At 42.6% G+C, this 17949-nt stretch overlaps 1 long non-coding RNA gene, 1 other non-coding gene and 2 pseudogenes across 2 annotated transcripts; 2 read left to right on the top strand and 2 right to left on the bottom strand.

Annotated features, from left to right (window-relative positions):
• Positions 1–398: 398 nt before the first annotated feature.
• LOC134207446 (large ribosomal subunit protein P2-like) lies at positions 399–1053 on the top strand (annotated as a pseudogene).
• LOC134208450 (small nucleolar RNA Me28S-Am982) lies at positions 832–913 on the top strand. The gene has a single exon (XR_009978676.1). It is a non-coding gene; the product is annotated as a small nucleolar RNA Me28S-Am982 (small nucleolar RNA).
• Positions 1054–1204: 151 nt separating the features above from the next.
• Positions 1205–8192, bottom strand: LOC134207447 (uncharacterized; annotated as a pseudogene).
• Positions 8193–14391: 6199 nt separating this feature from the next.
• Positions 14392–14897, bottom strand: LOC134215577 (uncharacterized). Its single transcript, XR_009980229.1, has 3 exons — positions 14724–14897; positions 14586–14633; positions 14392–14513 (listed from the first exon to the last, which is right to left on the bottom strand). It is a non-coding gene; the product is annotated as an uncharacterized LOC134215577 (long non-coding RNA).
• Positions 14898–17949: the final 3052 nt, after the last annotated feature.

Consider the following 17949-nt stretch of genomic DNA (forward strand, 5'->3'; position numbering starts at 1 on the left):
TTCAAAACTCAAAAGGCTTTTCCACACTTTCTCGTATTTTCCACAGATGTCGCCTTCCAGCAGCGCATCGGCTGTCAACTCGATTGACAGTTCAACTTCCGTCTCCGCGTCGTCTTTCTTTCTAGTTTGAACGTCCAAACAAGTGAGTTGAGTTTCAATTTTGTGCCGCTCTCGTTTCGTGTCGGAAGGACTTAAAGTAAGCTTCATGGTTTAAATGCTTCTTTTGAAAACGTTTAGTGCTGCAGATTCAACTAAGTATCATATACTACAAATTTTGTTTCTCTAGTGCAAAATTTGTAATCAATAATGTCAACACGCGTTTAGATTTTGAGCAGGGGGTTCCATTTTGACGATAGAATCTGACATAAACTTTAATCACTTCTCCGAATATCCACAGAATGCGTTACGTGGCTGCATACCCTGGCTGTCCTCGGCGGCAACGCCAGCCCATCGAATGCCGACATCGAGAAGATCCTGACTCGGTTGGTATCGAGGCCAGTTCGACTCGCGTCACCAAGGTGGTCAACGAGCTGAAGGGCAAGTCGGTGGAGGAACTGATTGCCTCGGTCGCAGAAGCTCTCGTCGATGCCAGCTGGTGGAGCCGCTCCGGCTGCCGGTGCTGGTGCCCTGCCGGTGGTGCCGCTGCCGCTCCTGCTGAGGAGAAGAAGGGTAATACCATAAGCTACAGGGTGAAATGGAGGATCTTATGGTTTACTTTTTTGCGAATTTAAGAAGAAGAAGAGGTCGAATCGGAGGACGACGACATGCTTCGGTCTCTTTGAATAAGAAGGGTAAGTTGAAAACAATTTATATCAGATTGTTAATCCAAGTTCTTCGTGATGAATAAACTTATCACCATCTTTCGACTGATCAAATCGTGACTGTCAATAAAGTTTTCTAACTGACTGCCATTTGTTTAACACGCCCAACCCATTCGTGATGATTATTATAACTAATATGGGATTCTTTTGCCTATTTACAGATTCAACCACATCTCATTGGGATGTGTCGATGACCATTCATACAGAAGGTACAAAATATTTATTTCTGTGAAATAAATAACCAAAAAACTGAAAATATAAAGCAAGGTGGAACTCTGAAAGCCAAAGAATTTGTGTTTCTAACAATGGAAGTGAAAGAAAGTTCGTTCAAAATGGTAACCATTGATAGTATTATTAATGTAATGTAGCACTTTAAATTTTGATCATAAGCTGGCGACGATTCCTTGTCCTTGTCTGATTCTGGTGTTTTGTATTGGGCATGGCAACAATATCAAGCCAGTCGCTGACTGCTGTGGGTGTGATCCGGAAGATGGTACATCCGGTAGCGCCATAGGTTCGCACTTTAATGTTTTGGTTTGGCTAACAGGGCGTCCTCAAAGCATCTCAGCACAGGATGATTTCCCCAAACTTCAACTTCGATCCGGATATGACTCGCAGGTAGGTTGTACTCGTCAAAATAGCTACCGTAGGAGGCCTGTTCCTCGTTGAGGCCGCTTCATGCTCGGCATATTGCTGCTGGTTGGCACAGATGTTGCTTGCATGACCAACGACCGGGATGAAGTTCACGACCGGAACACCGTAGCTGGACATCTCAATGCGTAGCCCTTCGGTCCAGTAACGCAGTGCCGCTTTGGTCGCCGAATAAGAAGACCGGTAGAGCCTGCGGCGAGCAATGGCTGGTCACATTGATTATCCGACCGCGCTGCATCCTTCAGCGGTAGGAAGGTCGTCATTTAAGCGTCGGAGATTCATTGATTTGTTGCTCCAAATGGCGCTCTAATTGCCCAAACTCGCGAGCACATCACACCGGCGTTGGTGATCAACGCAAGCTCTGGAAACAAATGGGTTAAGACTTGGAAACTATTTGGATGGTTTTTTTACCGCATTCCGAGTTTGACAAAGTCGCTTTCACCTTTCCGAGCGCACATGATCTTTTCCTCCAATGTGATATCCAGCTCTTCCAGTAGAATTAATCTCCCGGATTGGCCGTCCAGTTCCTGCAACATTTTTGCCCCATCGGAGTCACCTTTCAAACATCCAGCAAATACGACGAATCCCATTCGGTGACATTTGCGCTATGTTGAATCTAATAATCGGAAAGCAAAAAAACAAAGTAAAGAATACTCCTGCCTCCTGTAGAATCAGACTCGACCGCTGGTTTACAAGACGCGTCTGCCTCTACAGCTAAAGAGGCTGATGGACAAGCTGTTGCTCAAAAGCCGCTCAAAAACTCAACCACCTCTTCCACTCAAACAAACTTTCACTTCTTTGATTACGTTCCTCACCCCAACGGAATCACACCGGTCCCAATCACCACCGAACGCTCGCTAGGTTCGCTTCCGGCGTTCGCGGTTTTCAATACAAGCAGCAGTCGCCGCCACCGTCGTCAGTCCATACTTGAGCACATCGGTGATCCGCGCTGCAGGATGCTCATCGCACCGAACAGGCCACTTCCGATGCAGAACAGCGCTTCGACGGTCGCGATAGGCAAATCGAACCGGGCGTTGAAGACTGATGGTGCACTGTGACGGAACAAGCGAAAGACGAACCGTCGTTCAACTGAACTCATCCGAGAGAGGAAGCGGTCAGAAATTTATTTTTTCTCAGCCTCGTTAGGAAGTCAAATTTTCGTTTTGACACTGACTGGAGAATGCAAATCCAGTTTGCGGGGCATGCTGAGATGTTTATTTATTTACGAGATTTACGCGTATCAGATCTCTTCGCTTTTTATTTTGTATACTTCGGGGTTGTTTGAGTTGGTGAGGCAGCATATATTTGCGATAGCGAGATAGACCATACAGGGTTGCCAATTTGAGGGTTAAAGAATAATGCAAGACAATTTGTGCAAAAATTTGTCTAGAATTTTGGCTTGATCAACTAAAGCTTCAATTTATGTTTTGCATTACATATTTTAAATATACAATGCCGGAAATAATATATATATAAGCATGTTTTCCTATTTTCATCATGTTTGTGAATCGAAATGTCGATTCATAGCGATTCGATTTGACTAAATTTTACTTAGCACTGTTTTCGACTTGAGCTTTTGGGTGAATTGAATACATCTTTTTTCCAACAATACGAATAATAATAAAGACCACTTTTTTATGGGGCTCCACAGACCTGCAGGCAACATGTTTTGATATTCAACAGAAACGAGTATAATAGAATATATCTATAGTAAACTTTCATTGAATAAAAATTCAAGCCACTTTAGGCCTGCTGGCAAAATCAGCTCAATCAAGTCGCTAACAATCGAGATATTGACCTCCAACATGGCCATTTTGTATGGAAACCAAGCTTGTCGTTATACTTCTTCCACGGTGTACATAGTCACAAAAATAGAAAAAATATTACAAAAATAAAAATGAAAAAATATGTGTTCAAATAGTTGGCACCTCTGCCTGTACATTGATGCGATTGCGCGAGGGAAGGTCGATAGAAGATTCACATAGGTTCAAATTTCTTCAGACATCATGAATGTCACATTGGAAGTCTACATTTAGGCGCATATTAATAGCGGTAGGCAGATTGTATGTCTCACCCTCGGGACTATTAATTGTTCAATTACGATTTTAATTCTATTACATTCTATCAATCATTTTTTCTTCCTTCAATGTGAATTTTATATTTTAATTTCTTCATTCGTTGAGCACACCAAGGCTAAAAGCACTTGGCAGTAGTAGGGTGACTTCCCTTAGGCGCTCAGGACCAACCGCGGGATCTTCCATTGGCCATTGACGCTGCTTCGACGTATGAAACGGCAGGGGCAGGAAACTTACCCCAATTGTCGCGATCAAGCCTTTTGTTCCTTCTGGTAGAGTTCAGAAGGGAAATGAAATTCTGAAAATGTTCAAATTTATCCAATCGTAGATGCAGATATACAGAACGCCGAAAATAAATTACGAAAATCAAGCTGAATATCATTTTGAGCTCTGAAATTGTTGAAAGAGCATTTCGTTGTGCATTGCTGCAGTAAAATGCAGAATTTGTGACTGCAGATGAGGTGACAGAAATGGGATTGGAGAAATGCAAGCCATTTGAAGGGTTTACTGCGGAAAATACTGCGTTCAATAAATACTATACACGAAAAGAAATCTTCATAATGAATATATTTGGCAAAACACATACATTTTTGCCATCGTAATAAGATATATCAATTTGGAATAAATACTAGCGGCACTGCATGAATAATCATAACTGAAACTTATACATTTCATGCATATTCATGTATTAAGAGTGACAAATATCGTTATAGTAATTTAGTTATATGAGAAACAATAATAACATTATTAGATTATGTAATTCATTTTATGTCAGGTAATCATCCCGTTTTTCTTTCATTTTCAAGTTACACGAAATTTTAATACACTGCTATTTGTAGAATAATAACATATTTCCTTTATTTGAAAATTCTCTTTTCTTGTTTCATCCTCCAAACCATTTAGAATAAGCTGCAGGCCGACGCGAACATTATGCTTGCGTAAATAGGGGGTTTCCTTGGGCATTATGCCGTTTTTTCGGGCATACTTGACCATATGAAATTTTTCCAAAGGAGGACAATTTACCCGAATTGAGCGAAAAAGGAGGACATTTGGTTGGAAAAGGAGGACATAAAATTTCGATCGTTTGTCAGTTTTTAATATGATTAAGAATACCGTTTTGGTTCAAATCCCAAACATGACTCATATTCCGAACACTAGCATTTTAGCGCCCTAAAACTAAAACTTTTATTGGTTTTCCGCACTGAGGGTCAAGATTACAAAAGAATTCAAGCTCCTGTGGAGAAAATTACACGAATAAAGTCAAAATGGCCATATAAAAGCGAGTGTTTGGAATATAGGTCATGTTCGGAATTGGAGTCGAAACGGTATTATATTTGTTAGATTTTTGCACACTAAAGTCTATAGGATGATGTTTTTGTAATTCGATGCAAATACATCATCTTCTTATATTTTATTTACATAACAGACCACTTTATTAACTTTATAACCTTAATAAACAGTGGGAACGTTTCTGACTCTCATTACAGTCTACATAAAGCACTTTCTAATTATAAACTACCCGCAACATATTTTAAAGGAAAGATTTCAGCTTAACTATTTTTAAAATAAGTTGTGAACAAATGTTGAATATTATTATGCCTGCAATTCAACGATATTCCACAGAATTCTAACAAAAATCATTGTTTACAATTCTGAATAATTGATTGCAAAAATAGGTAACTGACCGACCGAACATTAGGTTCCGTAAGGACCGAATACAAGATACTTAGTTGTCCAGCATTTTTTTTTTCTTGAGTACCATTCGGAATCACTAATTACGGCATGTGAATTAGAATGATACCGTTAACTGTATGACCACAAAGTTCTCAATTGAACAAATTCTGTTCTTGAATATTTTGTAAGGTGGTTTCGGAGATATGTTGGTGAATCAAAAACCGCGTCTTAACTGATCGACAAATTTATTCAAACTGTCCTTCTTATTCTATACATTTCTCTCTCCTTCTTTTCGCGCCTAGAAGCGAACATGGCGAACATCCTTTCGCGCCAAGAGCAAGCGGCGATCGATCCTGACTGGGGTCGCACGATGTAAATGCGTTTTTCATACTCCCCCGTTGAGTCCATCGGATCAACATTTGGAAGGAAGCAACCTTTGCTACCGCTCGTCGAAACTCCTTTGAGTCAGCACGGACTGTAACGACTCGCACTGAACCATCCTGTCCAGGGTGTGTAGCCAGATGCGTCCCAATCGCCACTGGTGCGGTGGTGCATTATCGTCCTTCGTACGATTACGGCAAATATCGATTTCGAAACTTCACTATCACTTCGGTCTGGATTGCAAATAATGCAAATACTCAGCTGACCAGCGCCCAGAAGCGCGTTCATTAACTGAATATGTTCCAACGTCCCAATCGACCAACCTTCACATCCTCATATGGTTCCGGAATGCTCAAGCTGATCGTCCGATAAGGAAGTGTGATGGTCAAAACCTCGATGTCGTTCGGGTCATCGATACAGGAATCAATGGACGACTGTTCAGATGCCTCACACTGCGCTAGAAATTTGTCATTTCTTCGAACGTTAGATTTGGTCTCGACGACACGCTTCAAATGATGTTTGACGGATTTTACCCGCCTCCATATACCACCGAAATGCGGACTACGTGGCGGGATGAAGTGCCATACAATTCTTTGGATGTACAGAAATCGTTCAATTTCGTTGAAGTGCCTGATCCTCGAATATTCTGCGCAGCTCGCTGCTCATGATTCGCACCAACAAATGAGTTCCATTGTCGGAATACATATTACTCACCATACCAGTCGGCTGATAAACCGTTGTAGAAGGCGATGAAGTTTTCCGGTCAAGTTTGATATTACCTCAATATGAATGGCCTTGGTGCCAAACAAATAAACACTGCGATATAAGCCTTGTACAGCGTTTTCTTCCTACCAGCTTCCTTGAGATATACTGGGCCGGCATAATCGACTCCAGTATTCGAAAAACGGTGAAGGTGTAATCCTGTAGTCTGGGGGTCGCCCATGAACTGGTTCACCGGCGATGGATTTTACGAAAACAGACATAGCATTTGGAGACAATGCGTTTATTAACACTTGCTTTGATGGGCCAATAGCATTCACGTAGAATAGCCACAATCCTCGTTGTCCAACATGAAAATTATCGATGTGTAGTTGACGAACCAGAATTTCAGTCACGTGATGCTTTTCTGGCAACAATATTTGATGCTTCGTCATAGGGTATCGATGAATATTTCAGGCACAACCTGATGATCCCATCCTTATCGATGAAAGAGCTAAACTCGGTACTGCTTTAACTGCTTACCCTTTATCAGCATCGAAAAATCTCATCAAACGCCTCCTTCTGAGCTGATATGATTTGTGTTGCTTCAGGCGATTTCACACACTTGCAAGTCGGAAGTGTTACGAACCTTCGTACGCACGTTTTGATAAAACGCAACACATACGCCCACGCACGTTGTAGGCGGCGAAAACTGCTCATGCTGTGTCAGTCCAATGACATTGGTCGTTGTACGCAGTTGCAACTAACCCGGCTTAAGTTCTGGCATGTTGTCATCAAATAAATTCTTTCAACGTTGTCAGAAGAGTCTTGCAGCCACAGAGTTGGTGCACCTTTGAACCACTGTTCATCTCGAATAGTCTGCCGGTAGTACACCACGGGAAATTATGTCGGCAGGATTGTCATACCGTTCACTCCACTTGTGTCCTGCGTTAGCTCGTGTGTAGCAACGATTTACAAACTGATTCAAAGCAAGCGGTGACTTTGCAAACCAACTCAAACATACTGGAGTCAGGTGTGGAGTGTCACTTTCGAGAAAGGTATTTCATCGCCGAAATCGTTTTCTCCACCAAACGTGCCAGAAGCGGTTCCGCATAATTCCAGACGAGGAATAGTCATTGGCTAAAGGCCACTCTCGATTTGCTGCAAACTAGCTCAACGCTCACAGTTCCATTAGGGGAGATGCACCTGGTGTACAAGACTGCCCCGTATGCACGCTGTGAAGCGTCCGAAAATCCGTAACTCCAGTATTGTTGCCTCACTTGCCCACCGTTTCTTTCGTAGGGCGTTACCAATGGAAGCTGTTCTCGGAATGTGGTCCACAGTTCGTTTTGTTCGTTAGGAAGCTCGTCGTCCCAATTCAATTTCAGCCTCCAAGTCCTGCATCAGCAGTTTCGCTGTCGTCGTCACAGGACCGGATATCCACACGGATCGAATAGGTGTCCAATCAGAAAAGTACGCTTCGTTTGTTGGCCTCGTGTTTCTACTCTGCCATCCAATAGGTAACATTGATATGTGAAGTAGTCTTCGTTGGGATTCCAAATAAGGGCGTTGTGTGATATCGCTTCTTCGAGATTGAAAAGTCTCTTGGAGATCGTGTGTATGGTATCTCACAGCTTGCTGTTGGAGCAAAACATGCACTCAAATCCTCCTCGTCTTAGAAGCTCAGTTAGTTGCTTGTAGATTTCTATTACTTCTTGTTCGTTCCTACCACCGGTGAGAAAATCGTCGATGTAGCTGTTGTCCTCAATGACTTTTGATGCAAGTGGTAGGTCAGGTTTTCATCCTTTGCCAATCGCAATAATGTTCGCGTTGCCAGATAGGGTGCACTGGCGCAACCGTACGTCACGGTGGTCAGCTCGAATGTTGCCATCTCGTTGTTCGTGTTGAGCCACAAAATGCGCTGGTATTTCCTGTCGTCTTTGTGTACCTTGCCTGCCTGTACATTTTAGGAATGTCCGCTGTCATACCACAGGTACAGCAGAATCTAATAATATCGTGATGAGATCGTTTTGCACTGTTGGTCCAACTCTAAAGCGTCGTTCAATGATAGACCAGATGTTGTCTTAGCGAGCGTCGAAAACTACACGAATCTTTGTCGAAGAGCTTGACTCCTTATAGACAACGTGGGGTAAGTAGCAATCTCGGGTTTGTCATGCACTTCCACCATATGGCCTAATTCTAGGTACTCATCCATGAATTCGGTGTAGCGTTTTTTCTTCTCGTCGTTTGCGAAAGATCTCAGTAGTCAGTTGAATGTACTCGTGCGTTTCCAAAGAGTCACCAAGTTGGCTCTTGTTTTGGTTAAACGGCAGTTTGACAATCTCGACCACTTTCGTCGCGTGAAGTCGTTCGCTCGTAGTGTTCCTCGATGGTTGTTCCGCTGGCGTATATGGAGATGCTATGCAGGTTTCAGTTCCCAAAACTTCACAAGGTGCGATTTAGTTGTATCGATGTGGTTCAATTGGCAAACTGCATGTGTGGGGCCGATTTGTATCGCCTTTACCGGACCGCTAACAATCCAACCCAGCTGTGTTTCGATTAACGTGGCGTTCCTTCAGCAAGTTTCATGCGGCCGGTCTTGATCAGGTCGAAAATAGTTCAGCCCGATAATCATTTGATTTCGTCGGGGTATGGAACGATGGGTCTGCCAACGAAGATTAGCAGGAATGATCCAAGAACGCGTCCACCTTGGGATGGGCAGTCGCAGTTATCGTCGGTACGACAAGGAAATCCAAATCAACGACGAATGGATTGACACGTGAGCTAATCCTGGTATGAAGCTTGTGCTTGACTCGTGCATATTCACTCCGCTGATTGGAATGTTAACGCGCTCCATTGGTATATTCAACTTCTCGCGAATGCTTCACTGATGAGATGCGAGTCAGATCCGGAATCCAACAAAGCTCGGCATGCTAGGCGGTTATTCCCGGAACCATATACTTCTACCTCTGCCGTCGAAAAAGCACTTGCTTTGTCGTTGCCGCTCGAGCACAGTTGACACTTCCTGGTGCTTGTCCAGCGACTTCACAATGTTCTTCGACTGATGATGTTACCGCGGATGACTGGCTTACTCAAATTGGGCTGGCGTGCCTCGCGGAGCAAACTATGATGCTTTCGTTTGCATGTTTTACAGTTCTATCCGAGTTGCATTCTCCAGTACGAGACCTCGTCTGACAGGTAAAAGCAAGGCCAGTCTGCTTCACTTTGGTGTATCGCTCGCTTATCGTCATGTCCTTGAACACGTCGCACTTGTAGATTAGGTGTTCATTTCCACAGCATGCACACGATTCTTGACTGATTCGACGTTTGCACAAAATTCTGCTTTGGACGGGCTTGATGTCGGATGGTTTACCTTTCTGTCTCGTGGAACTGATGGACGTAGTTCGTTGTAGCCTTTCATCTTCTGGAGTATCGGCTTCGTTCTCGAAGGAAATCGATCGTCTCGGTGTGGTGGGCGTTCATCTGACGGATTTGCGATTCCATAGTTTTCGTGTTTCCTTGTCAGGCGTTTGTGACATTGAGCAGGATCATCTCAGCAAGACCTTCGACTGGTAACGATCGGTTTCTTCAATGCATCGACGTGTTTCGTGCAGATATCAAGCAAATTCGCAATTCATTACCGTTCTCGCTATTCATCTTTGGTAGTGCGAGCAAAGCGTCTATGTGTGTCGATGATGAGTCGCTCGTCTCGTAGGTGTCCTCGAGCATCTTCCACGCTGATTCGTAATCATTATTGTTGATCACGTCTTGATCATTTTCCCTGCTGCACCTCCGACGAGAGAATTTTTCAAGGGTACAGCTTTATGGCTGGTGACTCGTTTGGTACCTGCTCATGATGGTTTTGAACATGCATTTGAACGATACCGGTTCCTCGAGACTACCATCGAATGTTGGCAGCGGCATGAGATGAGGTGTGGAGCTATTACACCACCGGTTGCTGCGGAACAAATGCCGGAGCTAAGGCACTCATATTCCTCGTTTTTTCTCCTCTTCAGCTGCATTCCACTTTGCAATTTCCGATTGGATGTTCACAAAAGCTCGGCGTGCAGCTCTTCGTCCTGGAAATGGCTTTGTTTGTGTCCTTCACGCTGATCCCTGGAACAAGGTCACAAATATCGAATACGTTTTCGCAGTTCATCGTTACACTGACGAAGTGTTTCGAGTTGTAGTCGCAGCCAATGAATGCTGATGTTAGCCACAGCCAATCCTCACGGATCCGGAGCATTCTTTCCTTCGCCAAATCGATGATCGAGAATCTTCTGAGCTTCTTCGACATTTCCTTGCGTTTTGTTCCTGTTTCTGTTGTTCCGAAGATTATTCACCGGCGGCTCAGCGCAGTTCCCAGAAGGATCCTTGGATAATACTCGTTGATTTGAGGATTTTTCGGTCATTAGACCCACAATTTATTCTTATCTTCAGATTCAGTTTCAGTTTTGTTCTAAATTTTCCACTTTCACTCGACCGCGTGTCGAACACGATCAGCATGTTTCCGCGCACTACACCAACACGCAATCGCGTCAATCGGCCGGTTTGCGATAGCTTTTTCCAACGAAATCCAAAGTTCTCGCGATTTTATCCGAAATTTCACCACAAATCAACCAAAGACCATCACGGAATGGTTTATCCGGACGAATGGACCAAAATTTTCTTGAATATTGAGAGTTTTCGGGAGATATGTTGGTGAATCAAAACACTCTTAACGATCGACAAATTTATTCAACTGTACCTTCTTATTCTATTACATTTTCTCTCCTTCTTTTCGCGCCTAGAAGAAGCGGCGAACATGGGCAATCCTTTCGCGCCAAGAGCAAGCAGATCGATCCTGACAGGGGTCACGTGTAATGCGTTTATCATCAAATTCTAAACTGTTTAGATTGAGACTAAAGAAAATCGAAACGCTAAAGATTAGTTTTAGGTCTTTCATCAATTCTACTGCAAGGGGCTGCTCTTTGGCTTACATATCCAAGAAGCATACCGTACGATCCGTTTAAAAGACAACTTGATGGGTGTTTACTCGTAAAATTTTTTGAAAAGCATTTGCATTCTTTTGACGTAAACTACGTCTAAGGGGAAGACTCGGTACAGGGTGAAAATGAAAATTTCCAAATTCGAAACCGCGAAATATGTAGATTTAACGTTAATAGCCTTATCTTTCATGGATTTTGAGATTTATATATCAATCGATCGAAACTCTCCACCAATTTTCCAGTTATATTGAAACATTTGATTATCAACGCTAAAGTAGGTATTGACCATTTTGGCAGCACCTTTTTCCCGTTCGCAACGTGAGTCTCATTCGGCCGTCGATCAGTGTAGTTGGTTTTGGGCTCTTCTGTGGTGCTTCGCACCAGTTTGCCACAAAAGTAGGGCCAGAGGGCCAGAGCAGTGGCCGCAGTCGGCGATATACATACAAGCGCATGTTTGTGCATGGATGGATGATCGACTGTTAGCAACGGCAACGCAATGTCATAATGCGATAATCGCAATGCAGATGAACAAAACATGTTCGATTCAAAGATAACTTCAGAAAATGGTAGCTCATTTTATGATAAACTCATTGTAATTATTTTTATTATCAAAATGAAAAATCAGAATTCAATGTTAATTCTGAAGTTTGAATGCACTTTAGATACTCTGTGGACTTCATGCGGGCCGTATCAGCTAAAGTTTCGAACGCATACTTTATTGAAACGGGCCATGGTTACAATAGAACTATTACTTTCTCCTCGGATCTAAGGATTCTTGCAATCATATTAATAATATGGTTGCATGAATATATTATCCATAATCTGCCAGTAGTGGAAGTTAGATTGTAATAAATAGCACAAACCCTATTCCCGTCCGCAGCGTTTACTACTCTAGCATCCCAACAGAATGGCTTGGTTTTGATACCGTTCTGACTCAAATCCAATCTGACTCATATTCCGAACACTGGCTTTAGCGCTAAAACTAAAACTGTCATTGGTTTTCACGCCTGAGGATCAAGATAACAAACGAATTCAAACTCCTGGGAAAATTACACGAATAAAGTTAAAGTGGACATTTAAAGCTAAAGTTCGGAATATGAGTCATGTTCGGAATTTGAGTCAAAACGTACATGACTAGTATTTGTTGATTTCTAGTTGGGAACTCGGGTTTTATCGACTCGCGCTTCTTTGTCGGACCAACAATACGACTACTATCCTTCTGCCAACTATTCCTCGTCACCCAAATAACAGAAGGCGGAAATTCTGCCAATGGTCCAAGGCTCGTATTCTTCCACCAGTGATGACTGATGCTCTAACTACCATTGACAGAGGCACCTGTTTGTCCGTAGCCAGAGCAGAGATTCTTTGCGTCCGAGCCGATGCGTATCGTCTCGCATCTGTCGTAAAATCGCAAATGGTACCGCACACCACCAGTATACACCCCCAGCAACAAATATATTGCACATCGATCACAGTAACTTATATACCGCCGGAAATAAGTATAAAGACCAGCATGATTTTCATACATTTTCATCATGATTGAGGATCGATATCTCGATTCGTAGCGATTCGATTTGGCTGAAATTTTACCAGGCACTGTTTTAACTGAACTTTCGATCTTTGAGTAAATTGTATACATCTCTGTTGATTTTGACTCAATCTGAAATAATTATAAAACACCACTTTTTATATAGACTCCATACACGGAACTGTCTTTATAATTATTTCCAACAGAAACGCGTATAACCAGAATATATGATAAATGTAACTATCATTGAATAAAATTCAAGTCATTTTAGGCTTGTTGACAAAAAATCAGTCCAATCAATCGCTAGAAGTCAGATATTGACTTCAATATGGCCATTTTGTATGGAAACCGAGTTGTCTTTATACTTATTTCATGTGTATATGCCCGAATTCTCTCACATGTATGGTTACTGCAACAAGATTGCTCAAGGATGCTGCTTGTAATATCATAGCCATGTAACGCTAGTGAGTTATTTTATTTCAGAATAGTATTATTTAATAATCATACTCCACTATTTCCACCTATATATTACTACAAATAAACTAGAATAGTGGTCGAAATTGGAATGAAACTGAATCCCTACTAATTTTACTCTAAGTCGAATGCAACAGTTGAATTGCGAAAAGCATTATTACCACTTGGTTTTAAAGTTAAAATTTTATGTTATCGTACTGCGTCTCGGTGAGACAACGGGTCGAATTAGGTGAGAATGGGTCATTGTTTCCAACTACATAGAATGCTTGTGGAATAGATTTAATGTATCTGTGAGAACAATTAAACTGAATTATAATTGACCTTTTGAACGATTTTGTTATCCGACCTCCAGACTGTCGGTGAGGGCTCGGACGTCACCTGATTACGGTATCCAACAATTTTTATATTTTAGTTGTGTAATTTTGCCTAAACCAGTGACATAAGTAATCGAATGAATTAGCTTAAAATATGACTACATTCCTCAATGCACCAAACTGTTCTACGTAGTTTACGTTGGCGGTCGTGTCTTGTACATAACCCTTCAGATTTTTTCCTTATCCATTTATCACAATTCCGATGCTCATGACATTTTTGACACTTGTGTTACTGTAACTCACGCATTTTGTTTTCCATGGAACATATTAACATTATTTTTATTCCAAAACTTAAAGCACAGAGAACAGACAGAGGCTCGAACAAAATTTCTGCAAAACATGTAAACAAACACACCGAACCTCAACGCATCAGACGTCGACATTGCAACTCACAATCTCATTTTGACACAGATGGCGCTGGTATGCTCTGCGTGATAACGCCACTAGCGCACAGTGGCATTTTTGATGACGCTAGCGCTGATTATGTACGGGATAACGGCGACATTCCAAAGTTATTCAAAATGAACAGTAAAAAGTTATCACAACATAGCGAGTGCAGCTTCAACGTCTGTTCTCTGTGCTTAAAGGAAAATACTTGAGAATTAAAACCAGAAACGCAAACGTGTGCAATGTTTTGTTCCATAATGGACTTCTGTTGTTCATATTGGACGTTGTTGGCCTATTCTTCAGAATAGTACATCAGCAAAATTCCCAAAAAGGAGGACATTTAGCGCAAAGGAGGACATCTAGTTTTTAATGAAAAAGGAGGACATGTCCTCCTTTAGGATACCATATGGTCACCCTAGGCATACTAGCTGGTAAAGGATTCGCTCAAGATCCTCAATTCACTGGAAAATGAAAACTATATTTGGGTGTTAGTCATGACTTGATTATGTATCCACTATTATTATGTTACGTACCTGTTTCTCTCGAGCAGATTTCCCTTGCCGTCATACGATGATTTCGGACTGCACCACAATTTTCGCTATGAATTATCGAAAAGTTCATATAATCATCATATTATGATCGAATTACGAACAAATATCTTGATGTTATACCTTAACAGTTAGTGGTACGAGCAAATATTGTTGGTCCATGCCGGTACGAGCTACTAAAGATCGGAATCGAAAACCGTGATCCACTAACAAACAAAATTTTCCGGATCCAAATCCTCCAGGTTGACTCAGCGCCATGCTGCTTTTCTCTCCATCACAATTCTAATCAAAAGTATAAGTTTAGCCTAAGGTGCCTGCCAGAGTGAACGCGTCTACGCGCGCGGCGCAGAAATTCCACGCGAATAACAATCAATAATAAGACTGTCAATCGTATGGACGCTTCGCTTCGCTTCGCTTCGCTTCGCACTTCGCGTCTACTCTGGCCGCACCCTAATACATTATTGCCATTAGGCAAAACTTATACTTTTCATAGTGAGGCGAAATATGGTATATTAACACGCTGAATAAATTCTATGCAAATATGTTATGAAAATTATTTTCAGTGAAATGAAATGTATGTTGATATACATAATGAAAGATATAAATCAAATAAAATAGGCGGCGTACAAAGTAGAAAATGATGAATGGCGCAGTTGCTTGAATCACGAGGCTCCGCTGCATTGATACGCAACCGTTGACAACCGATCATTCATTTTTTTCATTCATTTAGTCTACATCTAAACAGATAACACTGGATCAACAATTTGACCTTGAATTTGACGCCACAATACACGGTTCGAGGCCGCATCTCTCCATCCTCGAATACGCCCCCGGCTCGCCAAGTCGTTTTGCACATGGTCTGCCCATCTCGCTCACTGCGCTCCACGCCGGCTCGTACCTGCCGGATCGAAAGTGTTAAAGAACGCTCGGGTACTTATTCAAAAGGACGTATGTGATTTTGTAACAAGTTCAACGTCATTTGCCCATCTGATGTACTCCGAAACCACACCCAACAGGTAGCACCCCTACCGTCTGTGGTGATGGTTTGCGACGATAGATACAGTGTGGACAAATCACATACATCACCCTGAATAATTGGACTATATTCGAAGTTCGCTTTATTGAATCAATTTCTCGTCTTGACATTCGTTAATGCAAGGGGTGTACAAACATATTATAGAAGGGCAATGAGGCAATACACAACATCTTATCTTTCGCAAAATTAAAGTAAAAAATTCAATCGAAATCTAGAATAATCTTAAATTTTGCGGTGCTTTGACCTCCCTCTCGGACGTCGAGGTGTGTCCGTTGAAAGCTGCCGTCGATACTTGACTCTGATGCTGGGGACATAGGGGTAACGCTTCTAGTTGTTTGCTCTAACATAGTAGGGGCTGGTTGACTGGAGTGTTGATCTTGTGTCCACGATTCTTGGTGAGTGTCATCACTGGCGTTGCTGAAGGTGCAAAGGTACCTCATCCGTAGTCGATATCTGGAAGGATCAGGAATCGAGATTGATGTTGAAGGTGTTCGTGGTTCATTACGTGTTTTAGATGAGTTCGGTCTCGTCGATAATTAGCACCATCCACGTCGATAACAGGGATCTGTCGTTTTGGCGCTGGGTAACCACTTGCTGGTTCCATTCTTACAGACATCCGGGTTCAGTTTGCATAGACTGGTACTCACTTCTAGATCCGGTAGAACTTTGGCCTTTTGTCATATTGCAGCTTGATTTTTTCTATTCACTCGATAGATGTAGGCATCCTCCACTACACAAGGCATTAAATTCTTCATAGATGTTGGCAAACCACTTTTGTTTGGCGCGAGCAGACGTTGTACTGGGCTGGAACCGATCTTGTTTGGGACATTACGCCAGTGTAATAGGGCGTACCAAAATCTGTCCTGATTCTCGCATTTCTTCAGGAGTTGCTTGCGATCTTAACCGCTGCTTCCCTTTCCGCTTGCCTGTTGGTGGTTCGGTGCGGAAGTGGAGTGCCTGAAATCCAGTCGCTGTTCTGCTTCCATTCACGGCTTGTGAAATTCGTTCCGTTGTCACTTATAACGACCTGCGGGCGGCCGTGTCGGGAAAAATTCACCTTGCACACTGCAATCGTTGACCTTGAGTGAGGTCTTTCAGCAGATCCACCTCGAAAAAGTCTGAGTAGTGGTCCACTGTCACAAGGAACTTTCTTTTCTCTCCACGATACTCGGCGAAAAACACGTCCAAGAGATGATCTGGAAGGTGTATAGGAATCGGTGTGTCTGCATCGGTGCTGAGCTGTGATGGACATATTGGCACAAATAGCGCATTCCTTAACCGCCTCTCAATTTGCGCACCATGCCGGCCAAAATACGTTTGCTCGCCAATTTTAGCGTAGACTCTACTCGTTGTGCACATTAGTGCTGTCCGTTATCTTCTTGCGAAGCGTACGAATGATAATGATCATGACGAAACTTCCATCTTGGGTTGACAGCTCATTCCGATACTTGAAATAGATTGTTACGCCCTCCTGTACTTGAGATATTGATCTGGCCAGCCTGAACGAACGTAGAGATGTGATGGTTTGAAGCGTTGAATCCTTAATCGTTTCTTCAACGATCTGCTGAGATGTCTTCGAGATACTGGAAACGATGAAGCTGAACCTCTTCAACTTTCGAAACACTTCAATAGTCGCCTTTCTGAAACAGTCCTCTTCCGGACATTCCACCAGGGGCGCGTGATGCATCCGCGAAACATTGTCCTTGCTCTGTGACAAACTCGATACGCAAATTGTATCGTCTGAAGGTTTAACAACATGTGTTGCAATCTACGAGGCCGACAACAGGGTTTCCGGAAAACACTTACGAGTGCTGTGGTCCGTCTTTACGGTGACCATCGTTCCGACAATGATCTGGTCAAACTACGCGCACGCAAAGAGAATCGCGAGTAATTCTTTCTCAATTTGAGCGTAATTCCTTCGGTTGCCGTTGTGTTCGCACGCAAGCCAATAACGCCGTTACGTTGGAAAACCGCGACGCCCAACCCGAAACAACTCGCGTCACCTCTACTACTAACGGTTCGTTGGGATCGTAATATCGCAATGTTTCGCATCCGACACTAAATTTTTACTGGATGAACTCTTCTTAGTCCGACGACCAAATCCACGGTTCTTTCTCGAAATCAACTTTCGGAGTACACTGAAATTTTCACTCAAATTCGGCAGAAATCGGCACAAATAGTTCACCATACCGATAAATCTGTGGAGTTCTTTGCTGTTATTTGGCACTGATAGTTCTTAATTGTTTCCACTTTGACCATCGGTTTATCCCTCGTCAGTCATCAGATTCCGTAGAATTTCACAGCAGTTTGGCA

The sequence above is a fragment of the Armigeres subalbatus genome, chromosome 1, assembly GCF_024139115.2.
Source record: "Armigeres subalbatus isolate Guangzhou_Male chromosome 1, GZ_Asu_2, whole genome shotgun sequence".
Lineage (NCBI taxonomy): Eukaryota > Metazoa > Arthropoda > Insecta > Diptera > Culicidae > Armigeres > Armigeres subalbatus.